General features: G+C 47.4%; 1 pseudogene; it reads left to right on the top strand.

Moving 5' to 3' along the window:
• Positions 1-2,348: 2,348 nt before the first annotated feature.
• On the top strand, positions 2,349-15,592 carry LOC140615311 (ubiquitin carboxyl-terminal hydrolase 17-like protein 6; annotated as a pseudogene).
• Positions 15,593-15,834: the final 242 nt, after the last annotated feature.

The following is a 15,834-nucleotide window of genomic DNA, read 5'->3' as shown; positions in this document are numbered from 1 at the left end:
TTCCCCCATGGAATGCGAACCAGGTGGGTGGACTTCCTCAGGTGTGGGTAGCACAGGTGGGAGAAGGGCCTCCTGGAGGTGCTGGCCACACCGTGCAGGGAGCTGAATGGGTAATTATGGAGGTTTTCATGAGATAAGATCAAATAATGTGTGCGCTTGTGTGTGTGCGTATGAAAGCACATGTTAATCCAGCAGAAGTTTGGATACCAAAATCTACAGACTGACTTGTATATGTGGATTTTTCTGTGGCTTTTTCCTTCGTCATTCATGCGTGCTGCCCTATTTCCATGTCCCTTAAGATTCTTGTCAATTTAGATCAAATCAACAATAAAAGTGACTGCATTGGATGTAGTCATTCAAAATCGAACTCCACTTTGTGGGTTTAAACCCTTTAATTCCAAAAATACTATATCAGTCTTCTTTGATCTGGAATTCCTGGATCCAGGGATGCAAAGGTTGGTAGGTTTTACAAAATGGCTCCAGCCAAAATGACAGACACAGGATTTCAGGGCACAGAGGGAACTATTTAGCCCAGTCTCAGAGTCACACCTGGACCCAGACATGACTGTTGTAGGATAGAGAAAATTGCAGGAAGAGTGACAGGTCATTCATCACTAGAGTTTTCAGGGCAGATGGGGCTTTGGAGGAAGCTTGTGGGGTGGGCAAGGTCTGGTCTTCCTCCAGGTAGACCCTCTTTCCTGAAACAAACCCCCAACACACACAGATACTCGAACAACACACACATCCACACTTAAATGAACGATTCTAAATATTGTCTAAGTAAGACAAATGGTTTTCCACCTGTCTTCAGACCTCATCACTTCTGGATCCAATGTATTTTAACTTTTTGAAGCAAGTGACACATATTTATTTTATATTCTAAAAGAAAGAGGATACTTTCTCTACATGTGGGTGGATTCCTCGGGATAGGAAAACAACGAGCTATGCCCGTGCATCCTCTATTAAATAAGCAAAGCTAGAGCCATCAGATACTGCACATCAGTTAAACAAGAAGAGTTTTCTACATCGAATTTGAAATTTCCCAAATAGGACTAAGTGCATTTGACAGAAATTAGGAGGACAGTGACCATTCTGGCTTCCCATCAATGCATCAGTATCTACTTTTGGATATGAACTAGTTAGAGGTGTTATCATCCTCTAACCCTGTTTCTATGCACATCATTAACTCCAAATAGCTTCATCACAATACTTGTATTTCTATGATAACTTACAAAAGATATTAGGCGTTGTATATGCACCAACTCCCCGAGGAGCCTGGCAAATTGATTATTGTTTTCTCAAGAATAAATATATTTTAAAAAATCATTGAGTTCAAGTCTGTAAATCAGTGGCAAAATTACAATTGAAATGAAAAATTATAGGGAAGGGGCAAGATGGTAGAAGAATTGGGGACCTCAGTTCATCTGGATCCTTGAAGCTAGGTAGATGCTACCAAATCATTGTGAACAGCCAGGAAGTCAACATGACGTTTAATAAAAGACTTGCTGGACCTCTGCAAGTAGAAAAGCAACCACCCTCGGCAAGGTGGGAGATGCGAGACGTGAATCCAAAGTGATACATCAGAAGGCAAATGGCAGGGCAGGCAGTTTACACATCCCAGGATTGGGAAAGGAAAGGGCCACGGAGCCCACAATTGCAAGCCTTAGCAATCTGATCTGGTGAGAGACAACCTTGCCTGAAAGGAGCTCAGTTGGTGAAATGGGCAGACACTAGTCCGGACACAGTGTCTCAGAATTCCCAGAATTCCAGAAAGAATGGGGATGCCCGAGGGGGTGGCCTTCCCAAATCCTGGGCTGTGGACACTGGTCATGGTCACCAAGAGTGCAAGGGGGCTCTCAGCTCAGTTGGCCGTAAAACTGGAGCCACTTTGCCTAGTCGGCTGACCACTCTCCACCTGGGAATTCTGCAAGGGACGGGGAAGTGGGGACCCTGCGCCTTGCCCTGGGAGAGACAGAGGGTGTAGGTGCACCACCGGGGGACAGCCCTCAGTGCAGAGACCCTGGAACAAACAGTAACAGGGCAACCCTCTCTCTCCTCCAGGCGGATTGGTCTGGGCATCCACCACAGGAGTCTGCAGCATCTGGCACCCCCAGCAGTGACTCCTGCTTGTCCCTGAGAGCTGACTGAAGAGCAGGAGCCTGATCTCTCTGCTCTGAGACTGGAGATCAGATTCCAGCCATTTTGTGCTGGTCTCCTAAAGTGGCACAGGGAGCTTTCAGGGAACGAAGCCACACAGGAAAACCAGAAAGAGCTCACAATGAGCCAGACCCCGTGGCAAGGGGAGGTGTAAACCAGACGAGCAACAGACCACTGTGCATCAGTGCAGCATGCCCCTCCCCCGGAAGATCAGCTCCGAAGATCCCATGAACACCATGTTTATGGACATCAAAGGACTGCGTATCCCGGGTGTGGGACAACACAGTATACAGAATTTGAGCATTTACCTAATGATTCCTATACCTGCGGTTTAAAATTATACGATGCTTTTTTGTGTTTTTCCCCTTTTCACCTGGTTTCATATTTTCTCAACTCTGATTTTAAGGCTTTTGTTAACATCAATTTTTTTACATTTTTATTTTATAGATACATTCTTCATGTTTGGCTTTTTGTCACTGGAATGCATTTTATGGTTCTCCATCTATAAGTTTTGCTTCTTGACAATTTTGAGATTTAGTGTCTCACGCTCATGGTGTATCCATAACCTATGCCAGTTTGTCCAGATAACTCTGTCTTCCTCCATATCTGGATGGGAGTGGATTTTCCTTTGGGAAGACAGGTTTGGTCTGCTTTGCTTTGCTTTGCTTTGCTTTGCTTTGGTTAATGGATGGCGGGGAAGCAAAAGACACATGAGGTGACTACAGGGGAGAGCACGGGCCTGCTCAGGACTTCTTCAGCTAGCCTTTCTCCCTGGTCTCCCTGGTCACATGGAATGAATCCCCTCAACTGTACATGAAGTGCCAATTCTGATGGAGAACCCAGCCTTATGGCCCTTTGCTCACGCCTGCCTGTCTCCTCACCCCTGTACCCTATATATCTGCAGGTTCAAGACTCCTTAGGCTACTTCACTAGCTCCAATCCCAACATCCCCTGTGAGGATAGGCCTTTCTACCCTTGGACCTCTGGGATCTTCATAGGCTTCCAGAAAGTAGGGAACATTTCTATTACTGCACGCATCCCTTGAGTGCCCAAGAAGCTGCATTTTCGTCAGAAGCCGTGAGATAGCAATAGGGAAGTGTTCATGGGATGAGACCGGGGCCCAAGGCTCAAGGGACCAGACTCTGACCTGGGTCACTTAATGATTGCATGAATGGGAGTTACTTAGGCCTTGGGGGCAGGAGAAGGATCCCACACCATGGCTTCTCTACTGACCTCTGACTTTGAAAAGCCCAGTGCGCTCATCCAGGAGCTCCTCTACCCTCCACCTACAGGCATCTGCACAGAGAGAGGGAACACCCTTAAACATGTGCTCTGGAGCGAGGAAAGAGCAGTCAGTTGTTTTTCCTAAAAAAAGAAATTCTCTCAACACGACAATGGATGTGCTTTGGTTTGGTTTGGTTTGGTTTGATTTGGTTTTGTTTCATTTAGTTTCATTTGGTTTGGTTTCACATGGTGTTGTATTGTTTTGTTTCCATGAGCCCACATCAGAGATATGCCTGAGGATGAGAGACAGAGAGAGAAAGAGAGAGAGAGTCAGAAGGAAGCAACCAGTCCTGGGTCTCGTGTTATTGGACCATTATGTGCCCACTTGTCAAACATTGCCTCCTTGGGAAATCATCTGGAGGGTGAAAAATCTCCATGCCCAGGCCTCAGGAAGGAGGCAGCATGAACCAACATTGAAGTGGGTTTTGGGATATGTATAGAGGACAACCGTCAACTCGTCCCATTACAGACCAACGTGCAACCGAGGCCCCGTGTGGTGCTAATGGCACCCACCCTGGATGCTCAGGGATCAATGTTCCTTATGCAGTACTTCACGCAGAACCCTGGGTGTGCAGGAGATCCTCAATGTCTACGTATTCCCTGAACCGATCAAGCTGCTGTCTCCCCTCAGGTAACTAAGGCTGGAGGAATTAATGGAATTAATATAATTATAGAGAGGTTCAGAAATGCCGAGAAAAAACCCCCACAAAACAAGATCAAAAGCAAGACATGCACGCTATTCATCTGTGCTAATATTTTATTAAGGGACATAAAACACTACACACAATTCTAAATTAACACTAAAGAATAAACAAGCTGCATGAGTTAAATATTGACAATCACAGTTCCCGCAAAGCTACCAGCATTGACACAAGAAAAACCCATCTCAGGAGAAAACAATGTCCATTTGCAGAGCCCACAGCAGGTGGGCTCTATGTGTGTGTGCCTGTGTGTGTGTCTCTGAATGGAGATGTAAGTCCATGCGGATTTGGTGGATACCAAAATTTCTGCAAGTGAAATCATAGTGGTACATTTTAGCGTGGGAATTAACCTCAGGACTCCTGTTTCCTGACTATTGGTATTTTACCAACACTTCTGCTCGATTTAGAGCTAATGGCAATGAAAATGGGGTCAAAGTTTGAGGATATTCATGATGTAACATTCATTTTGTCAATTAAAACTTCCAGTTAAAAACGGAGATATCATAAAGAGCATCCTACACAAAATTTTTTTGGACTCCGTGATTACAGAATAAATATCCTAAAACATGGTGGTGTCAAAGATGACACTTTTATTCTCTTAGTGTCCAGTGATGACAAGTGAACGTCAAGAATTCAGCAGGGCCCCAGTGTTTCTGAAGCCCAGTCACTGACCAAGGCCTGGCAAAATGCTCCTGTTGTTCTTGGCCTCTGTTTAGTAAAGAAGACAAATGGACTTAGGTTTCCACCTTTCCTAAGACTTATCCAAATGCATAAACTGGAAAAGGTCATGGTCACAAGAAGGAATTAATTGTCTTGTCGACTCAAAATTTCCACAGACACTACTAATTCTGTAAGCAGAATAAACCATAATGGCATTTCCAAACCACGAGCCACCGCAGTGCCTTCCTCCCTGCATCTACAACTGCCAAAACCATAATGTGTAAAAAATGTGCAAGCCTACAACATACTCCAATTAAATCGAAAGTATATAATGGATATTGGTGCAGAATTACCTGAGGAACAGTTAAAATTAGGCATATGAAAACTGGATTTAAGATATAGACTTGCAGGAAAAGGAGTTTTAAAGGAATCTTTCCCAAAGCATAAAACCAGCCAGAGAATTTCTCTTGTTGTAGACCCGAGACACACCTAAGCAGAAAATGATATTCATCTAAACCTTCATAATCTTTGTATATTGGAATCATAGTAGAGAGAGATGAAGGTGTAGAAGCAAAGCAATGGATGCCACGTTCCCAAATAATTGGTTACAGCTACAAACACTCTGGCTGGTGAGGACAACGTGTTCCTATGTGATATCTCAGCTCCTTTGGGAAAGTGATCTTCCCTGTCCTACAGGACTGACATCTGACACTCCTTGGCTCCCTTGCGGTTAGTCAAAGGAAAAGGACTTTCAAAAAGATTTCCTTTGAACATAGAAACTCTGAACAAATTCTGTTCAGAAAGGTGCAGGGACACTTAAAGAGGTTGAGAAGAATCTGAATGTGTTGGCTGTTTTCAGAGGCAAGATTAGGAGGTGGGCTGACCTGAATGTTCTCTATGAGAAAGGGACCACACCCAAATCCTGTAATCCAATCAAGCGATTCCAGTGGATTAGAGGATTTTGTGCCTTATCCCAGGGCCCAAAAGCCATAAAAGGTGGAGGTGAGGGTCACTATCTGCCATTTGGAAACTGGCTCAGTGAGAGAAGCATCCCTTTGTGACCTGAAGCTCCTGGTTGAATTTATCTTGTGGACACTGTTTCTGCCGACATGGAGGCTGCCTACCTCCACCGCTCAGAGGCATCTCAGTTCAACGACTCTCCCAAACCCCAATCATGCTGGTCAAAGAGAGGTGGTGCTGAAGTGCACGGAGGACCCTCTCTGCCTGAGAAGACATCCCCTGCATCAAAGACACTCTCCTCCCTGACTGATCCTTTGGCTCCCGCATCAGCAGGGTGGCCTCCCACCAAGACGCCTCTGAGTTGGGAGGATCTTTCCCAGGTGGGAGCTGGGCTTCAGAACATGGGGAACACTTGCTACGTGAATGCAACCCTACAGTGTCTGACCTACACAGAGCCCCTTGCCAGCTACGTGCTGTCCCAGAAGCACGGGACAGCCTGTAGGAAGCAGACATCCTGCACGCTGTGTACTCTGCAGGCTCACATGACCCGGGTTCTCTGCCATCCTGGACGTGTGCTCCGACCCCTTCCACTCCTGCTCGCCGCCTTCCACACACACAAGCAAGAAGATGCCCATGAGTATCTCATGTTCATTCTGGATGCAATGCAGCAAGCATGCTTGCCTGAAGACAAGCCCTCAGACTCTCAGCATGCTCAGGACAGCACCCTCATCCAGCATAGCTTTGGGGGGTACTGGAGGTCACAAATCCAGTGTCTCCACTGCCAAAGCATTTCCAGCACTCTGGAACCTTACCTGGACATCAGCCTGGACATCGGGGCTGCTCAGAGTGTCAGCCAAGCTTTGGAGCAGTTGGTGAAGCCCGAATAGCTTGAAGGTGAAAATGCCTACCATTGTAGTAAGTGTCTAGAGAAAGTGCCTGCGTCCAAGGTGTTGACTTGGCACAGTTGTGCAAAAGTCCTCATCCTGGTCTTGAAACGATTCTCAGACTTCACAGGCAACAAAATGACTAAGGAGATGCAATATCCTGAGTGCCTTGACATGCAACACTCCCTGTCTGAGCAGAGGGCAGGACCCTTGGTTTATGTGCTCTATGCCGTGCTGGTGCATGCTGGGTGGAGTTGCCACAGTGGACGTTATTTCTGTTTCGTAAAGGCAGGAAATGGCCAGTGGCATAAAATGGATGATGCTAAGGTCAGCGCCTGCGTTGTGACTTGTGCCCTGCGCCAACTTGCCTATGTCCTATTTTATATGCAGAAGACCGATATGAAAGAGACCTTGTGAGTGGGTCAGTCGAGGGAGGAATCGTATCTCCCGAGGCAGACCCCGCAGAGGTGGGTGAGGCCTCAGGAGAGAGCACAAGGGATCCCACTGTGAACCTTGCTGAGTCAGAGGAGCACGGGGAAGAGACCTCAAGGCAACAAACCACATTAGACCAGGGGAGATGCCTCCAAGAATGCAACCGACCTAAGCCTGAACTTCATGTCAGGAGAAGAGAAATTGCTCTTCCTGAGAATGCAGTCATCCTTCAGCACTCCAAATACAGACATGAGATGCCCAAGAATCATCCTCATCAAACCATGGACCTGCTCCACACTGCAGCTGGGATGATCCCACCTCAGGTGGCCGGGGGTGTGGCCAAAGTCCCGCAGGTGCCAGGGAGAGCCAGACCAACCAAGAGGACGAGCAAGAAGGGACAGAGGTCTGGGGAAGCAGTGCAGGGATGGGTCTACTAACTTTATTGCACATGGGCACGCACGCACACGCGCGCACACACACACACACACACACGGTGTCACTCACTCACCAAACCCGAACACAGTCCCACACTGGAAATATTTGGTGTTGTGTGAAATGTGTGTTCTGTATGTATGGAAGAACCATCTATCTGGGTGTGTTCCTGGGCTATGGCCTTCGACTGAAACTAGAGGACACTGACATTTAAAGCGGGTTCATTGTCATGATCTTATATTGGAATAGTGTGGATTCATATGGGGTCTATCCAGGAACCGGCCTCTCCTTCAGCCTTGGGGAGAGTAGGGGCAACTTGCAGGTGAGAGGTAGTGAGCAGTCAGGATTGAGAGTGGATATGATGCTGAGGACCTGGATTTGAAGTATATTCGACCCTCTCGTCATGCTCTGCACTTCCCATTGCTTATCTTCTATTTATATCAAAAGACTATTTGCCTGAACAGAAGCATGCGTGGGGCCTTGCCAGCGATGTGTTTTGGTCATTGCTTGGAAATGGTAAGAAAGGAATTAAATGCTTATTTTGGGGAGATAACTGCATCCAGCCTGATTGAATCTCATTGAATGTATTATGTTCCCTTCACTATCTCCTACATTAAGACGGCAGAGAAGGAAACTGACAGGGACTCTTATTCCAAGGTGAAATGCCCAGCCTCCCACTGAACATAAGTTCCTATGAATATTTTGCTACCGTCTGCTATGTGGCACCTCCTGCCACAGAAGAAGTGGACTCTGGATTTCAGACCAGTTCAAATTCACGTTTGGACCTGGGTTGATACCTCAGAAAAACAGTGCCAAGTTCACGAATCTAGCAAAATGGTTTTTGAGGTCAGGTTATAGGTGCTCTGTGTTATCATTCTATTTCTTACAGAAGTAATTGACAAATTGATTGTAGAATGAAAATTATCGCATGATAACCAAAAGCTTCTGAGTGTGACCATAGATGTGCAGTTGTGACATCTCATCATAATGTATGTTCACTCTGTATTCAAACTTGGACATGCCACCCTTACTGGAAAGTAAGGGACAATAGGAACTGTGCAGAAGAAATCACACTTTTTTGTAGATTTTCATGTAACAGAGGCAGATTAGAGATAGAAAGTGTCAAGGTTTCTTTCATGTCTGGGAATTTTTTTTTTTTTTTTTACAAACACAGTTTATCGTGTCATAAAGAGTGAGGGAACCTCTGTGTATGTGTTTGCTAGAGTTTCCTAAGAAGACCTGTAGGTATCCTCGTCCTCTGAAGACTGTCATAGGGAATGAGATAGCTCATGGACTGGGAGACTTGTCTTTCACAGAAGAGGACCCTCAGGAGGAGTCTGTTGGAATAAGGATATGTCCCCCTCCTGGACTGATATGGTGAACCAGCAATTCCTCCGCTGAACTAGTTGGAAATGGTCAAGTCCACAATGTGCTACGTGGTATGCTTTTGGGCGCCTACACATATACTCCCCCCACTACACAGACACTGCAGTTTTTCGTTAGGTATATATATGGGAATCTCAAAGGGTGCTTACCAATCCAGAATGTCAAGTTTGTCTTACTGAAATACATTTTCTAAAAAATGTAGGTAAATCATCCTGGCAATTTGTACATTGGTTGTAAACAGAAGTAAACAAGTTAATCTGAAACTGTTTTACAAATGTCTGAATTTCTGATTTAGAAAAAGATCCCATCCAGAGATCTGCAAATTATACCATGTTTTCTCCTAGAAGACATTTTCTGTACTTGTTGATATTATTTTTCTGAAATTGTTATGGGGAATATTGCATCTGCTTTGTTCATTTTTGATCTAAAATGTTATTAGGCAGTTGTGTGTTTTTTTTATTCTTAATAGAAGACTGCAACATATGATTTGGTGTGCATGCTTTTACTCCCCAGTATTTCAGATATTTGAAATAATTATTTTATTTCCAGGCTGGCTCCTCACAGAGGCTTCTTTGCCTGTTTACCCTGAGTGGAATTCCTGCAGCCACGTCTAGGTCAGCAGCAACCTAAATTCATATCCTCCCTCTATGGGAATGTCTCACTCCTACTCACTGGATTAATATAGGGGAAGCGCCAGGAGCCATTTAAGAGGACATGCAATGGGACATGGGCACATTATTCTTCAGGGTCTCTTCAGGTATGAGGGCTCTGACCAGGAAGAAGTGTGTGTGAAAAATTAGGTGGGGGGAGTAGATTTGAACCAGGAGCACACCATCTCTGGCCAAGGCTAGTAGAGACACCTGGGAGGGATGACCAGGAGATGGTTGGATAGCACATTGTGGGGACTGTGGAGGCTGGACAGTCAGCAGATGAATTCTCTGAGTAGGTGTCTGGAGGTCAATGCTCATCCTGTCCAGGTATCCATTAGTCACTTAAGGGGTTTCACTCTATATCAAGATCTATTAGTCAGGAGGACAGACCGAAGAATCTGCATAGCCTCCCACAGAACAGATTCCCCAGTCCTTTCCAGGGAACCTGGAATTGCCAATCCTGGATGCAGTTCTAGGGAGACCTCCAACCTGTTTCCAGGTGACAATGAGTTGAGTCCTGGCTCCATCAACATTTTGCAAGATGTCAGGCTGGAAATGTTTTCACAATAGGGATCTGGGCTGAAACTGGGATTTGGGGACAGCCCCAGGCTAGATTCCATGGCGGTATGTGGAGGCTTAATCTGGGAGGCCACATTGAATCAGTGGTCTGTGAGGTTGACAACGAGGGTAGGTTCCTGGCCATGGTGGGTGGATGTAAGCTGAAGGGATTACTTGACTTCCCTTCCTGAGCTTTTGTGTTGTCCAGCAGGAGAAAACAAAGTCAGGGCTTTTCACAGGAGATATCCTAGGGGGCATGTGTGTGTCGTAACAGGTTTGAGCTCATGCAGGAGACTTGTGGAAACAGCTTCTAGGGAGATTGCCTCCTCACATGGGGAATGCATTATCCCATTACCAACTGCTCTAATAGAAGATACCACAGATGGACCACATCTTACCTCTGCCTCTCCACTGTTGGTAATCAACCACAGTAAAGGCATGGAGATAGGAACAATCCATTCCACAGTTATATTATTAAAAGTGCTCATTTTACTGGGACAAGAAACCCAACCGAGTGGTGATAAGGAGACATAAAATGCATTAGCCTCCTGTTACCAGAGGGCGAGATGAGGAGGTTTCAATACAGTATTTTAGTTTCTTTAGCAGAAGCCATTGCATTCACTCTTCTGGCAGTGGACAGAGCTAATCCTGTCTTTAAAATTTTTAGTGATTGTGTGATACACAATTTGGAACCCTTATGGAAACAATACATTTTGTTGCATTCGGGATTGTTCCATTTGGAGACATCTAAGTAAACCAGTTCCATGTGGTGGCTCTAGCATGTTGGGTCTCACATGCCAGGGATCATACAGAAGCAAAGAATTCAAGGAAACATGGTACCTGAAGACTCCATAAACAAGGAAGGGAACTCAGGGAGAGAATGGAATTTTAAGAAATCCCACACAGAGTAAGAGCAAGGGAGTGAAGATACTCTGGTTCATAGACGTGAGACAGTAGTGGATAAGGAAAAGCCCCACTGTCAGGAAGGAATCCGATGCCAATTCCTTCCAATGTGGCTGCTTTGGCAGTTGAGGTGTTCTAGATAATGTCTGGTCAAGGGCCTTAGTGTCCTATGCTTCTTAACTGGAAATGAAAAATAATGTGAAACACGTTGGTCTCAGGAATGTGGGAGGCAGCTCAGCACCCAGCAGCATGGCTGCTGGGTAATCTCCTTGAGAATCTCTCTCCCTCTATTTTTCAGCCCCCACTCTCCTGCTACTCTGTGGTTTCTCTCTGGTCTCTTCTTGTCTCAAATCTATCTATCATCTATCTATCTATCTATCTATCTATCTATCTATCTATCTATCATCTATCATCTTAAACAAGAAACAAACAATGAAACATGTTTGCATCTTTGCATCAATGTTCCCACATCCAAGTCAATTAGATCTGTGGAGTCCAGTGTTACTCAGTAATGTGGAAAAAGGCACAAGCCTACAACGTACTCCAACTGAATCAAGAGAATATAAAGGATATTGGGGTGGAATTCCCTGAGGAACAGTTAAAATGAGGCATATAAACACTGCATTTAGGATATAGACTCTTGTAGGAAACGGAGTTCGAAGGAATGTTTCCCAAAAGCATAAAACCAGCCAGAGGATTTCTCTTGTGGTGGACCCAGGCCACACCTAGGCAGATACTGGTATTCATCAAAACCTTCATAATCTTTGTAGATTGAGATCATAGTTGAGAGAGATGGAAGTGCAGAAGCAAAGCATGGACACCATATACCCCAAATAATTGGTTACAGCCTCAAAGCCTCTGACTGGTGAGGAGAAGGCGTTCCCCTGGGATACCTGAGCTCCTTTGGGAAAGAGATCTTCCCTGTTCTAGAGCACTAACGTCTAACTCTCCTTCGCTCACTTGAAGTTACTCAAGAAGAAAAAGGACATTCATAAAGGTATCCATTCAACATGGAAACTCGGATCAAATTCTGTTCAGAAAGGTGCAGGGGCTGCTGTTAGGGAGGTTGAGAAAGACCTGAAGGTGCTGTCTGTTGAGGGAGGCAAGATGAGGAGGTGGGCTGGCCTGATAGGTCTCTATGAGAAAGGGACCACTCCCAAATCCCTTAATCCAATCAAGTGATTAGTGCCGATTGGAAGCTTTTGCTCTTTATGATATTTCAGTTTTTAACTGAAAGTTAATTGACAAAAAGGATATTACATTATGAATAACCTCAAAGTGTGACCCCATTCTTATTGCTATTAGCTCTAAATTGAGCAGAAGTGCTGGCAAAATACAAATAGTTCAGGAACCATGAGTCCTGAGGTTAATTCCCACGCTGAAATATACCAATATAATTTCACTTGCAGAAATTTTGGTATCCACCAAATCCGCATGGACCTACATCTCCATTCACACCCAGACACACACACACACAGGCACACACACAGAGTCATAGAAATCTTTCTCATGAGGGCATCATTAGCTTCCTTGCAGCTGCTGATTGGCTCAAACCCTGCTGCAGCTAAGAGGATTAGATGGATGTCTTTCAAGTGGTTGAAACGTCACGTGACCTCGGAGCAGTATAAAAGTCAGGGAGCAACGGAAGTGGCCATTCCTCACCATCCCTCTCTCCCACGAGACACACCGTCTCCTGCAGTGGAGCCTGTCCAGGACCTTTCCCAGCATCTCCTGACAGGCGTGAGGACCACAGTTGCACTTCAGGTGAGTTTTCGGACCACTGGTCCTACCTTTCCTGAGCGAATAATGGGACAGTGAGGAAATGGTGGAGGGATTGGCCCTTCCTCCATGGGTTAAGGACTCTTTCTGGTCTAACATGTTCTAAGAGCAGGGACTGAGCCAAGGCATGGCTGTGAATGCCCAGGACACCCGGAGGTTCCAATGCCAATGGAATGGGGCCTCGAGTGTCACATTGGTGTGGGGTGGTAGACGAGCAGGGACAGAAGGCCTGTAAATGTCTCAGTGGGCACTGCAGACCTAGAGAAGACACAGGATCAGGGTGCCTGCGCAGCTCCATTGTTTCAGGGTCTGACTTGGGTCGGGTCATGATCTCAGGCTCTGGAGATGAATCCAGGCGCTCACTGGGTTTCCTGCCCAGGGAGTGTCTGCTTCTTCCTCTGTCCATACAACTCAGGTGATCACTCTCCCTTACATACACACACACACACACACACACACACACTCTCTCTCTCTCCCATAAATAACTGACTTTTTTTTCAATAGAAGAATTACCTGGTTCGCAAGGTGAAAAGAAATTCACTTCCCAAAGTTTCGATGGCAGTTAATTAGGGGCACTGCCACGAACACATGGAATGGAAGTGCTCAGATGGGCAGCTTCCCATGGAGTAGAGGGGAATGTGTTTTCCCAGTGTATCTGGACTTAACTATGGCTTCCTCTGGCGTCCCAAGGGGCATTCAGATATGAGAGAGGGAAGCCCACTTTCCCGATGCTTTTGCCTTTTGCGTGCTCCATGGTGGATCCCACTGGGCCTCAATCGGGAGAGGTCTCGTCCCTGGTTTTGTTTCCACAGGGGATTTGGAGAGACTTAATGATAGTGTCAACAAGAGTCCCTGAGCCTCCAGGGTGGGCTTCCTCAGAGCGGGGATGTGGCTTGGCCAGGAGGGTGTAGACAGGAAAGAGGAAAGAGAAGAGACAGTGGGAATTGTGTGTTTGGCACAAATGTCCTGACACTCGCTAATGCCTCCTTGGTAAGACGGTACAGGGAGGAGGCCGATGTCATGGTGAATAGGACTCACTTGTTTCTTTTGCCTCAGGCTACCCGAAACCCATCCCCGAAGCAGACTGACTTGTCCCTCCAGGACGTGGGACTGATGGCGGCGCGTCACAGCCAGCTTGGGCCCAACAGACCCTTGAGAGCCCAGAAGGGCAAGAGGCCACAGACAGCAGGACTGGCCCTCAGAGTTCCCAGACCAGAGGAGGAGGATCCCAGGGTAAGTGTGGAGGCTGGCATGGGTTTTGAAGCAGGAGCTCTGCCAGGAGTCTTGAGACAGGCTAGGCTCCCAGAAGATCATGGCCCAGACTCAGTTGTCCAATGTGACATGGGCAGGAAATGCCCCAGGCTACACATTGGGACACTCAGAGGCTCTGAGCATCAGCCCCAGGGCACCATAAGATCAGATTCAGCCTTCAGATTAAGATTCCCGAATCTTAATCTTAATGATGCTTCCACCTGTCTTCAACCTGACACCTCCAATGCCTTCTCCCCTCCCCTCCCCTCCCCTCCCCTCCCCTCCCCTCCCCTTTCCATGGGCTGTGGAGGAAGCATCCTGAGGTCTTCACTATGCTGGCACCTCACTAGCCAGATAGGATGTCCCCTGTCCTCAACCCATGTGCCACACCCTGAGGATGGCCTCCCATTGGTGTGCTTGGCAGGTTCACTGGCATTTGAATGGATGCACTGACTCCTCCCCCTTCTTCCCCCAGGTAAAGTGCAGGGACTGTGGGGCCTTTGGACACAAGGCATCAAGCACCAGATGCCCCATAAAACACTGGGGCGCAACCCTCATTCCCGTGGCCTTGGGCTCCAGGAGGCTGAAGGAGAACGTGGAGCCGTGGAGTCAGCGGGACCAGCGGCACCAGGCTGGGCTGTTGAACCAGGATGAGAGGGAGAAAGTAGAGAGACGAAGGTGAGTAATGGGGCTTGCTGACCCGAATGCCAGGGATGAGACCGACAGACACCGTGTCTGTGCGCATGCACACTGTGTGCCCTGCAGCGTGCGGGCAGAGTCAGGAGAGGCGAGGCAGGCAGAGGAGCTCCCAGGCTAACAGGGACCACATTTGGCTGATGGTGCTGTCCTTGCTGACTTGGTGTGGGGTTTTGTGGCTGGAGCAGTGTGCCTGCACCAGTGAATGTATGGAGCTTGGCACAATACAAGGCAAACTCTCTCATAGGCTCTGAATGAGAGAAACTGCCTGGACGACCTGGTGGGCTCACTTTAGTCAGGGTGAGGGGCAGGCGTGGGCGTCAAATGGCGGAGTAGGGAAAAGACCATGTTGGCCCGAGCCCGGACCTGGTGTCCAGCTGGAAGACAGGGAAGGGAGTTCCTTCTCCTTTCCAATGCTTGATTTCTTGTGCAGGCAAGAAGCCGAGCAGAGGAAGGCCCTGCTCCAGAGGTTCCCCAGGAGACCCCGAGAGGAGCAGAAGCGCACCTGGAAGGAAGGCACAGAATCTTGTGACTATGTGAGGGTGAGTGTGCGCTGCTTCCCGGCTGCTGTGCTCTGTGGGGCACTCGCTGGGCTCCATTGGCCTCCTGGGGGAGGGCGGGGCTCCACTTCCACTCTGACCAGGGGCAGTTGAGTGGCCCGGTCTTTGCACCCATTTTTCCCTTGGTGCCCATGATGTTGCCTTATGCCTTGAATGTGTGCGAACAGTGGGTTTGTTGACATGTGAAGGTCATTGGCGGACACTCCTGGAACACATGCCATCCTTAGAGAAGAACAAGCCGCTGTCCTTCCTGACACATTCCCCCACTGCCCATCCCTCCTCAGGAGCTGCCACTGTGACCCTCCAGCAGCAGGACTCCTATAGCCTCGTGAGCAGAGTGGATGGAAGAGCTGGTCCAATGGAGGAAGCATCGATGTGAGGCTAAAATTTGTGTGTTCCTCCCCGATGTCAAAAGTGCATCAGCAGCATCCAGTCATGCCTTTGTTCCGGACCAGCCCTGGAGCCGGATTCCCTACTTGTAGGTCAACAGATCCCATCTCTTTCTTTCCCTGTTCTGGGGGAGGGGGTGGTTCAGAAGGTC

The sequence above is a fragment of the Canis lupus genome, chromosome 23, assembly GCF_048164855.1.
Source record: "Canis lupus baileyi chromosome 23, mCanLup2.hap1, whole genome shotgun sequence".
Lineage (NCBI taxonomy): Eukaryota > Metazoa > Chordata > Mammalia > Carnivora > Canidae > Canis > Canis lupus.
The sequence above is the reverse complement of the archived record's forward strand: the minus strand, read 5'-3'. Positions and strand labels throughout refer to the sequence as shown.